Raw genomic sequence first — 9,131 nt, 5'->3', positions numbered from 1 at the left:
ATTTCCTTGAGCATCTGTACTTTTTGTTCTGTCTATTCTACTGATCTGGATTCATAAAACAGCTCTGTGCACCACTTTTTCCCCGATGTGCAGCAGATCTTCCCGCTGTACTTTCTAATGTGGGGCAACTTACGACATACAGTGTTTTCTGCTAGCTACTAAGTAGTATAACTTACGACGTCTGAGAGAGCAACCTGTCAAAAACTTATACACCTATACGCACGTCGAACATATGCCACATACAAACAAGTAGTGACATGGACATGTCGTAAGTTACGACATTATTTATCTCGTTTTCGATACACTTCGCCGGGAACCAAGGGGTTAAAAAGACCTGAACACAGGTACATCCTTAATGTGACACAAATCATGCTTGTATTGTACCAGTCGTTTTCCAGCAAACAATGCTTAAAAACGTGTACTAGGCCAATACGACAATAAAGTACTTGTGAGGCGCTTTTCTTAACTTGCATATTCTTAAATGCATAGTACTGCTGTTAAGATGCATGGTTTCTATCTGCATCGCATACATCTTATTCTAGATAGAATACAAACTCCAAAACAAGTTTTATGCGGGTAAAACTCATGTATCTTAGCACCATTGTTTTCAGCGGGGCTCTTGCAATCGATAAATATGAGAACTTGACATCTATGCCTTTTGGTATAAGTCAATTTTACACCATTTCACCGTACTCGAACTTAAAGATTGCATATTTAAAGCATTTACATACCTACAACGTAAAACTTCGAACTGAGGTGCTCGTGATACTTGAAGCTAGCAAATAAAAAATGCTTCTACTGCTTGCTATAGCAGAATTTGCCTGTGTCGGATTAGTGATTCTAGCTTTAAGGGGTTGAAACAGGCCAATTATCTTGTCCGGCCGTGGGGCAGATCGTATTGCTCCACTAGTGCTGCGCTGGGGGCTCGCCCTGTAAGTCGTCTGTCGTCTACGAACGTGCTCGTGCTACTGGCCGACAGAAACCACTTGGTTCTGCGCCGGAACGTTCGCCTCGCGCCCGTTCCTATTTGTATTTACGTAACACTAGCCTCACTCCGCTAACGTACTCCTACTCAACCTCCAAATGCTTTTTCAAGCACCAGCCTTTCACGCCGCTGCGCTACTTCGTCACACGGGCTCTCCTATACCGAACGCTACCCGCCTCACTCACGCAGACCTCAGGTGCCCCGTAGAGCTCCTCGCCATGCCACTCGATTCGTCAACGATGCCCGTGCAGTCACCACGTGCGCCGCTTGCTGTAGTCGCTCACGAATCGGGTTGGCCCTGCTCGTTCGCCTCCCTGCTTCGCTCGCTCTCCGTTTCGCACACTCGGACAGCCTTCGTCTGCCGGTCCTCGTGTACTCTCTACTCCGTTCACGCACTCGGTCGACTATTACGCCAACCTCGTACGCTCTTTCTACTCCGTTCACGTGCTTGGTCGACTGCTACGTCAACCGCGTACGCTCTTTCCACTCCGTTCGCACACTTGGTCGACTGTTACGTCAAACCTCGTGCGCCCTACCACTCCGTTTGCGTCTTCCACCGCAATTTGTGTCAGGACTGTGCTCCAAGCCGCAGATCCAAACGTGAGCTGCCCCGCTCGTTCGCCTCACGCCGCTTCTCAACATCGGTACCTCACGCCGCGGCTGCCTCACGGTACTTCAACTCAGCTCACCCTACTATCTCCGTTCCTCCCACATCCACTCCGTTCCACTCCACCCCGTCCTCCGTTCCAGCTTAGGCTTTCGCGGCCACAGCCATCCGCCTCCGCGCCCACGTCAGCCTCCGCGCCCACATAAGCCTCCGCGCCCACATCAGCTCCTGCGCCCATATCAGCCTCCGCGCCCATATCAGCTTCCTCCACCTCGTCTCCCAGACCTGACGTGCCGCCCGTGTGCCATTTGTGCGACTGATCACCAACTGGCTCGACACCCACGTGGTCCACGTAACTTTCCGACTCGTTACACGTCTTCCTCCAACTCAGAGTCTTCCACGACTCTGTCGGCCGCAAACAACTCGTCGTAGACTGCACTGGAGACCCATACACTCTCGGGAGCTCCCGCAGCACACTCGTCGCGTCGCACGGGCCGCAATTCGTACTCGAGGACGTAACATCGAGCCTTGTTTCGACGTCGTCGTCTTCGAATCTCCACCATTGCGCCACTCGTGACTCGCCAGGCTTCGTCACGGCCCACAGTTCTCGCCTTACGTTTTGCCATTCTTGCTCCCGCTGCTGCCTGCACAGACACCGTCGCTGCTCCAGCAGTCGTGCTTTCTGGCGGGACATCTTCACCGGGCTCGCCCGGATCTTCATACATCAACTGCCTGTAATATCCGCCGCCGCGCGCTTCAGTAAGTCCGCCGGATAGTAGTAGGTGATCAGAAACGACACGTGAGCTATAAATCGCTCTGGCACGCCGTTGTGATCTTCTCGTTCGACCAAAAAGTTCTCAAAACCCGCGGGCTCGATAATCTTCATTGGCCCCATCGATTGATGGACAAATTTACTCGCCTTAGCTCCGCGTGGCGGCCGATACAGCCACACCCGATCACCTGGTTGAAACTCGCGCCGATTCCTCGCCTTCCGATTGTAGTAGTGCGCTTGCCGGAGCTACTCTCGCGCCCGCGCGCTCTCAGCCACCTCGTAACTCTTTTTCATTGCTGCCACTAACTGTCGGTGGTAATCCGACAACTCTCCCGCCTCCGTCACTCCGCTCACACTTAGCAACTCGTTTGGACTCCGCAATCTTCTACCCATCATAAGCTCATTAGGCGAAAGCGCCACCGTTGAGTGCCTTCCGGAGTTGTAGGCGTATACAGCGAAAGACACCCACGTAGCCCAGTCGTTTTGTGCGTCCGATTGCATGTATGTGGCCACGCAATCCTTCCACGTGCGGTGAAACCGCTCAACCAGCCCGATCAGCTGGGGCCGATAAGGTACTGGATTAATCTGCTCGGCTTGCAGCATCACAACAAATTTCTCAATTACCAGCCCTGTTAGTTCCGGAGCACCATCCGTCAATAGCTCGCGAAACACGCCAAATTTAAGCACCACTTCCTCCATTAAGAACCTCGCCACGTTCTCCGCCGTGTGCCGCTTGACAGTCTTTGCCACCGCGTAACGAGTGACGTACTCGACGGCAGCGATAACGTATCTCTGTCCGCCACCGACCACTGGTAAGGGTCCAGCGACGTCTAAGGCCCACCGGTCACCTACGTCCCCACCTCGAATACTGCGCAAGGGTGGAATTACCTCGCGTGGCTTGGCTTTCCTGCTACCGCATGCCTGACAGCCTCGCACCCAAAGTTTCACCTCACGCTGCAGGTCCGGCCACCAATTGTGCGCCGCTATCCTCTCGTACGTGTGTGGGGCTCGTAGATGCCCCGCCCACACTGAGTCGTGATGTACCTTAAAAGCGACCGGCCAAAGCTCTGGTGGAAGCACCACCCGTCGTCCCCGTGGCGTCTTGATCGATACCAGGTTGTGCCGCACCTCCACTGTCATTCCACGATACTCGCGCGCCTTGACCACTCTCTGCACCAGGCGACTCCGTGACTGTGCCGCAATCACCGCAGCGTCTGTTAACTGTAGGGTTGGCGGTCGTCGCTGCTCGAGCTGATCCCGTGCGTCTTCACTGACTGGGACCCGCATCACGCCATCCATTACCTGGGACTCTTGAAGACCATCGGGGCCCCGTATTGGGTAACACTGCTCATCCGCGTCGCCTCTTTCCACCTCATCCAACCTTTGTGTAGATCGTGCTGCCGTGAGCGTCCGACACCGATTGCCCGTGCCTTCCGCCCGCACCTCCGCTCTCGCTGGTCGCCTCCGTGCAGTTACCGCCGTGGGTTCCAGTCTGCCACCATCGTCTCGCTCACGCTCAATCACCACTGCGGTCGTACGCGGTCGCTTCGCCGTGCCATCTGGCCCAGGCAGGTCAAATCGCACTCGCCGTTGCCCCCGTAGTTTGCCACTATCCGAGCGCACCGTCGCTTCTTCCATCGACTGCTGCTGCTCAACAGTCGTCACCACCGGCGCCTTTGCTGCTTCCAGCCGTCGTTTGACCGCTCGCGTAAACGGCCGTGTCGATTCTGCAGCGGGCGCGCCGCCATCAGGACTGCTCGCCTTCTCCAGTTGACGCGACTTGATTTCATCGCGCGATTTCTCCAGCCTCAGCGACTTATCAGTGCTGCGCGCCTACTCCATTTGTCGAGACCCGCCACCTGAGCACTCGCTCGCTGCAACCACGCTTCCTCTCGCTAACGCTCCGTCGTTCGTCGTGCTTACCACGCCGTCCTCGTTCACTGCCGTTAGTCTCTCTTCCGCCGTGGGCGCTGGTTGCGCTTCAACCGCTCCATCCCGTCCAAGGTCTGCCCGGACTTCCGATGCCAGTCTCACTTCGTCGTCGTAGCCCACACCTGCATCCGTCTCCGTTCGCGCATCACTTACTGCGTCAACTACAACGCCCGCCGCCGCATTCCTCGTTCCCACCGCAGCTACACTCGCCGTACCGCCCGAGTCGCCATTCGCCGCTCGCTGTCGAGACCGCCGCCGCCGTCCCACCGCTGCTGCAACCACTGCCGGCGCCCTAGATAGAGCATCGGCCCCCACGTTAGTACTGCCAGGCCGATACTCCACCGTGAACTCAAACTCCTGAAGGGTCAACGCCCAACGATGCAGTTTACCCGTCAAGTTGGGGCTGGTCATCAGCAACTTTATGGCTGCATGATCCGTTACGATGGTAAACGTCCTGCCGTACAAATACGGCCGAAACAGCTTGACAGACCAGACGACCGCCAAACACTCCAGCTCCGTGATACCGTAGTTAGCCTCGGTAGGACTATTGACTTTACTCGCGTAAGCCACCGGTTTCCATCCATTCCCGTGATCTTGCATAAGACAGGCACCCAGCCCGACCTTGCTCGCGTCCGTCACCACACGAAATGGCAGCTTAAAGTTCGGATAGATCAGCAAATGTTTGGTCGTTAGGATCATCTTTACGTACTCGAACGCCGATTCCTGCGCTGGTGTCCATTCCCATTCTGCGTCCTTGCGCAACAACTTGGTCATCGGCGCCATGAGCGAGCCGAACCCTTCAATGAATCGCCGGTAATAACCCGCCAGGTGTACAAAGCGCTTAACTTCCACGGCGTCGACTGGACGTGGGAAGTCTCGCACCGCCGTCACCAACCTCTCCAGTGGCCGCACGCCGTCCGAGCTCAATTCGTGTCCCAGGTACTCCATCTTCCGCGTCGCAAACACGTATTTCTTCAGCTTTAACGTCAATCCCGCAGCCGCCAGACGCTTCAATACACACGCCACCTCAACTACGTGACGCTCAATATCGCCGCGCGTGAAGACGACGATATCGTCCAGGTACACTAAGCAGGTCAACCACGTAAGTCCCCGCAGCACGCTATTCATCATCCGCTGGAACGTGGAGGGTGCGTTCGTTAACCCGAACGGCATCCTCACGAACTGGTACAGACCTTGCTTGGTGGTGAAGGCCGTCTTGGGACGATCAGCCTCCGCGACTCTTATCTGCCAGTAGCCCGCTTTAAGGTCCAAAGTCGTGAACAGCACGACGCCTCCTAACGCTTCCAGAGTCTCGTCTATCCTTGGCAGGGGATAGACGTCCTTCTTCGTCACCTTATTCAACGCTCTGTAGTCAATGCAAAATCGTACCTCGCCATCCTTCTTCTTGACGAGGACCACCGGGAATCCCCACGCACCCTCTCCTTCCTCGATAACACCGGCACCAAGCATTTTCGTCACGTTGCTGGTAACAACCGGGTCGTCAGTCTGCGCCAATCGTCTTCTCTTCAACATGGTAGGGGCCGCGTCTCCAGTGTCGATGTGGTGCTCCACATTTAGTGTCGTCGCAGGCGGACACTACTCAGTGTCCTCCGTGGTCTTCCTGTACGCCCTCAGCAACCTCATCACCAGCTCTCTAGTGTCCTCGTCTTTCTCGCCGATCCTGACCTCGTCCTCATTAGCCAACGGGGTGCCCACATCGCCCAACTCGCCCAACCACGTTAGTACTTGCTCACGCTGCAACTTCCCTCTCACCGCCAACACCTCCACGTCCTCGTCCAGGGGTATCCACTTACTCAGCTCTCTCTTCGATGGCAAACACGTTTCACCACCGCCTGAGTTGATCGCCGGGATCCACGCCTTACCATTACGCGCCCGAGTTACCGTGGCCGCCAACATCACCGGGCCGGTGTGCTGCGTCGGCACAAATATGCCTCTCTCACCGTCTCCAGCAGCAACTGCAACTTCTACAGGAGTAACAGTGCTGTCACGCAACTGCATTCGTCGTGCCATTCGAACTGCCGCGATCCTGGCACTTCCTTCTTTATCGTAAGTCCGGAAGGGAATCGTCACCAAACGTCCGTTGTCACGGTAGCGTACCTCATTGCTATGGAAGTCCATTGTGGCTCCACGACTACTCATAAAGTCCACTCCCAACAGGAACTCGTCCGAGCACCCGGCCACAATGCACGCTTCGACCACGATGTCCTCGTCGAACACATTCCGTAGGTGGAATCGCCACACTCCCACGACATCCAGTAGGAACTCTCCGATACCTTCGACGTAATCCACCGGCGCAGCACGTTGCACCCGGTCTCCATGTTGCATCCAGTCCGTGCCCGCGATCGTGTACCGGGCCCCGCTGTCCATCTTCACATCTCGTGGAACGCCGTCGACTACCATCCTTGCCGTCGGCAACCCGTCGTCCGCACCAATGTATTCCACGTCGGCGTCGTTCATCACGTTTAGTGTTTCCACCAACTGCCGCCGCTGCACCAACCGAACCTTTGCCAGCTCTCCACCATCTCGCACTACTGCTTCGTCACCTTGAGCCACTCTGCGTTCCTCGAGCTCCTGCATTGCCTGTTCTCGCTCCGAGCGACGCGCCGCCTGACGTTCCTTATTGAGACGCTCCTTCTCCTCGGCCGCCTCTTCGTCACGACTGCGCCGACGCTCCACCACCCTCTTAACTTGCTGACGCTTGACAGCTCTTCGCGCCTTACGCCGGGTTATCAACACTCTAGCCACACTGTCGTCTCCGCCGTCAGCGCTGCTTACGCCATCCTTCGCTGCAACTTCCGTACTGAGTCCAGCGCGCAAATCTGCTTGACTCGACACCACGCCATCAGCACCCTCCGTCCGGCTGCCGTTATCACCTTCCGTTCGCACATATCGCGCCGCGGCCATGGCTGGTCGCACCGTGACCCGTGAGCGCTCTGCACGCTCCTTATCCTCCAACATCACATCTGCCTTCATGCACTGCATCACCGCATCCACCCCCGCTACCTCGTCTGCTCCGCCACTCAACTCATCACCTTCTGCTGTCGTCTCCGGCCTCTCACTCACCGCCTCCTCACCGCCGGTATCGCAACCAATAGCCGCATCACCGCTCTTGGCCTGCTCCGGTTGTCGGGGATCCGTCATTGATGTCGGACGCCGTGGTCCCGTCACTGCGCCCGCTTCTAGTCTTCCGACGGCTTCTCCGCTCCTGTCCGACGCTTCATGTACTCGTCATTGCGTGACTTGGCCTCTGAGTTAGTGCAATCCCGTGCGAAGTGCTCGGGCTCGCCGCACGCAAAGCACTTCGGCGGGTTTGGGCAGTGTAGTCTGATATGACCGGGTTGCTTACAGCCGAAGCACATCACCGTATCACCGCCTCTGAGTGCTCCCGCCGCCGTGGGGTCACCGTCTTGTCCCTTCGCCTGTCGAAACGCCGCCTTTAGCTTCTTCTTCACCGGTAAGCCGTCTGATTCCTCGTCGCTTGAGTCCCGATCGCGCTGACGCCGCCCCTTACGCTCCGTCTTCTTACCCACTGGCTGCTGCAAATTCCTCTGGCTGCGCTTCGACGCCTCCCAGTACTTCCCGCTCCACGTGTGTCCGGGTGGCACATCCCACGTACCCGAATAAGCGTTCCAGACACCCTGTGGGTTCGTGAAGAGAGCCATACTCCCGACCTCATTATCCACTGACTCCGTACCATGCCCCTTCGTGGATGACAGCCCTGCTCCACCAATTCCTGGAATTACCAATCGTCTGTCCCATCGTGCCTGCCATGGGTATGATGTATGGGTTCGGCGCAGTGGCCCATGCCTGCCCGATGTTCATCATGCCCTGCGCGACATTACCCAACGGGTCGTCGATCTTCGTGGCTTTCGCAACAGCCCTCTCTAACGTCCTCGGCTTCGGTCGCTGCTGCACCAGTTTCCTCGTTGTCTTGTCCAGGAATCAGTAAAACTGTGCCAACAGGACACGCTCGCTCACCTTATTCTTGCCGAGGTCTCGAAGTACCGCCGCATAGTCCGCATAAGTTTCTCCCGGAGCCATACGCCGCCCATTAACACGCCATTCCGCCGCCGATTTATCCAGTCTTTCTCCATACCGTCGCTGCAACGATTGCTTCAGGTACGACCATGTCCGCTTGCTATCGGGAAGCCTACGATCCATGTTGACCCACCACCGTGCAGCGTTCTCCATCAGCTTGTTCCCGAGGATAAAATAGAGCGCCCTATCTGTCCACTGACCTCGTCCAGACTCCTCCGCACCTTTCAACGCCAAATCGACGCGGTCGATCCACGTGGATACGGACACTTTCGGGAAGGGCGTGTACGTGGGGAGTTCAAGGTCCTTCACACTCCTCTTAGCGGGCGCCCATTGTCCCCTCCGCTCTTGTCGTTCGTGCCGTTTTCGATGCTCTCGTCGCCAGTGTGACCGCCTCAACTGCCTCGAGCCCTCGTCAGGGTCGGACTGGCTCCCGCTATCATCGCTCTCACTGCTATCGTCGTCACTGGATTCACTCTCACTACTCGAGCTGCTGGAGCTGCTCGAGTCGCCACTGAACGCACCGCCTGAGTCGTCGCTGCTGTCGTCCCCTCCGAGTGACCCCGAGGACCTCGCTCGCGCCGAACGTCGCGCCGTGCTTCGCCGCCGTTGCTCTCCTTCCTCCTCAGAATCGTCACGCCCGCTGTCATGACGCCTTGGTCGCCTCGTACGCCCCGAGCTGCGTCGTCTCGGCTCCTCCCGAGTCCGCTGGCGCTCCGACTGCCGCGCATCGTGCCCAGCGTCGCTCGGATCTTGGTGCAGACGTGTCACCATCGCCC

The sequence above is a fragment of the Phytophthora infestans genome, genomic scaffold, assembly GCF_000142945.1.
Source record: "Phytophthora infestans T30-4 supercont1.42 genomic scaffold, whole genome shotgun sequence".
Classification (NCBI taxonomy): domain Eukaryota; phylum Oomycota; class Peronosporomycetes; order Peronosporales; family Peronosporaceae; genus Phytophthora; species Phytophthora infestans.
Note: the sequence above shows the minus strand (reverse complement) of the source record.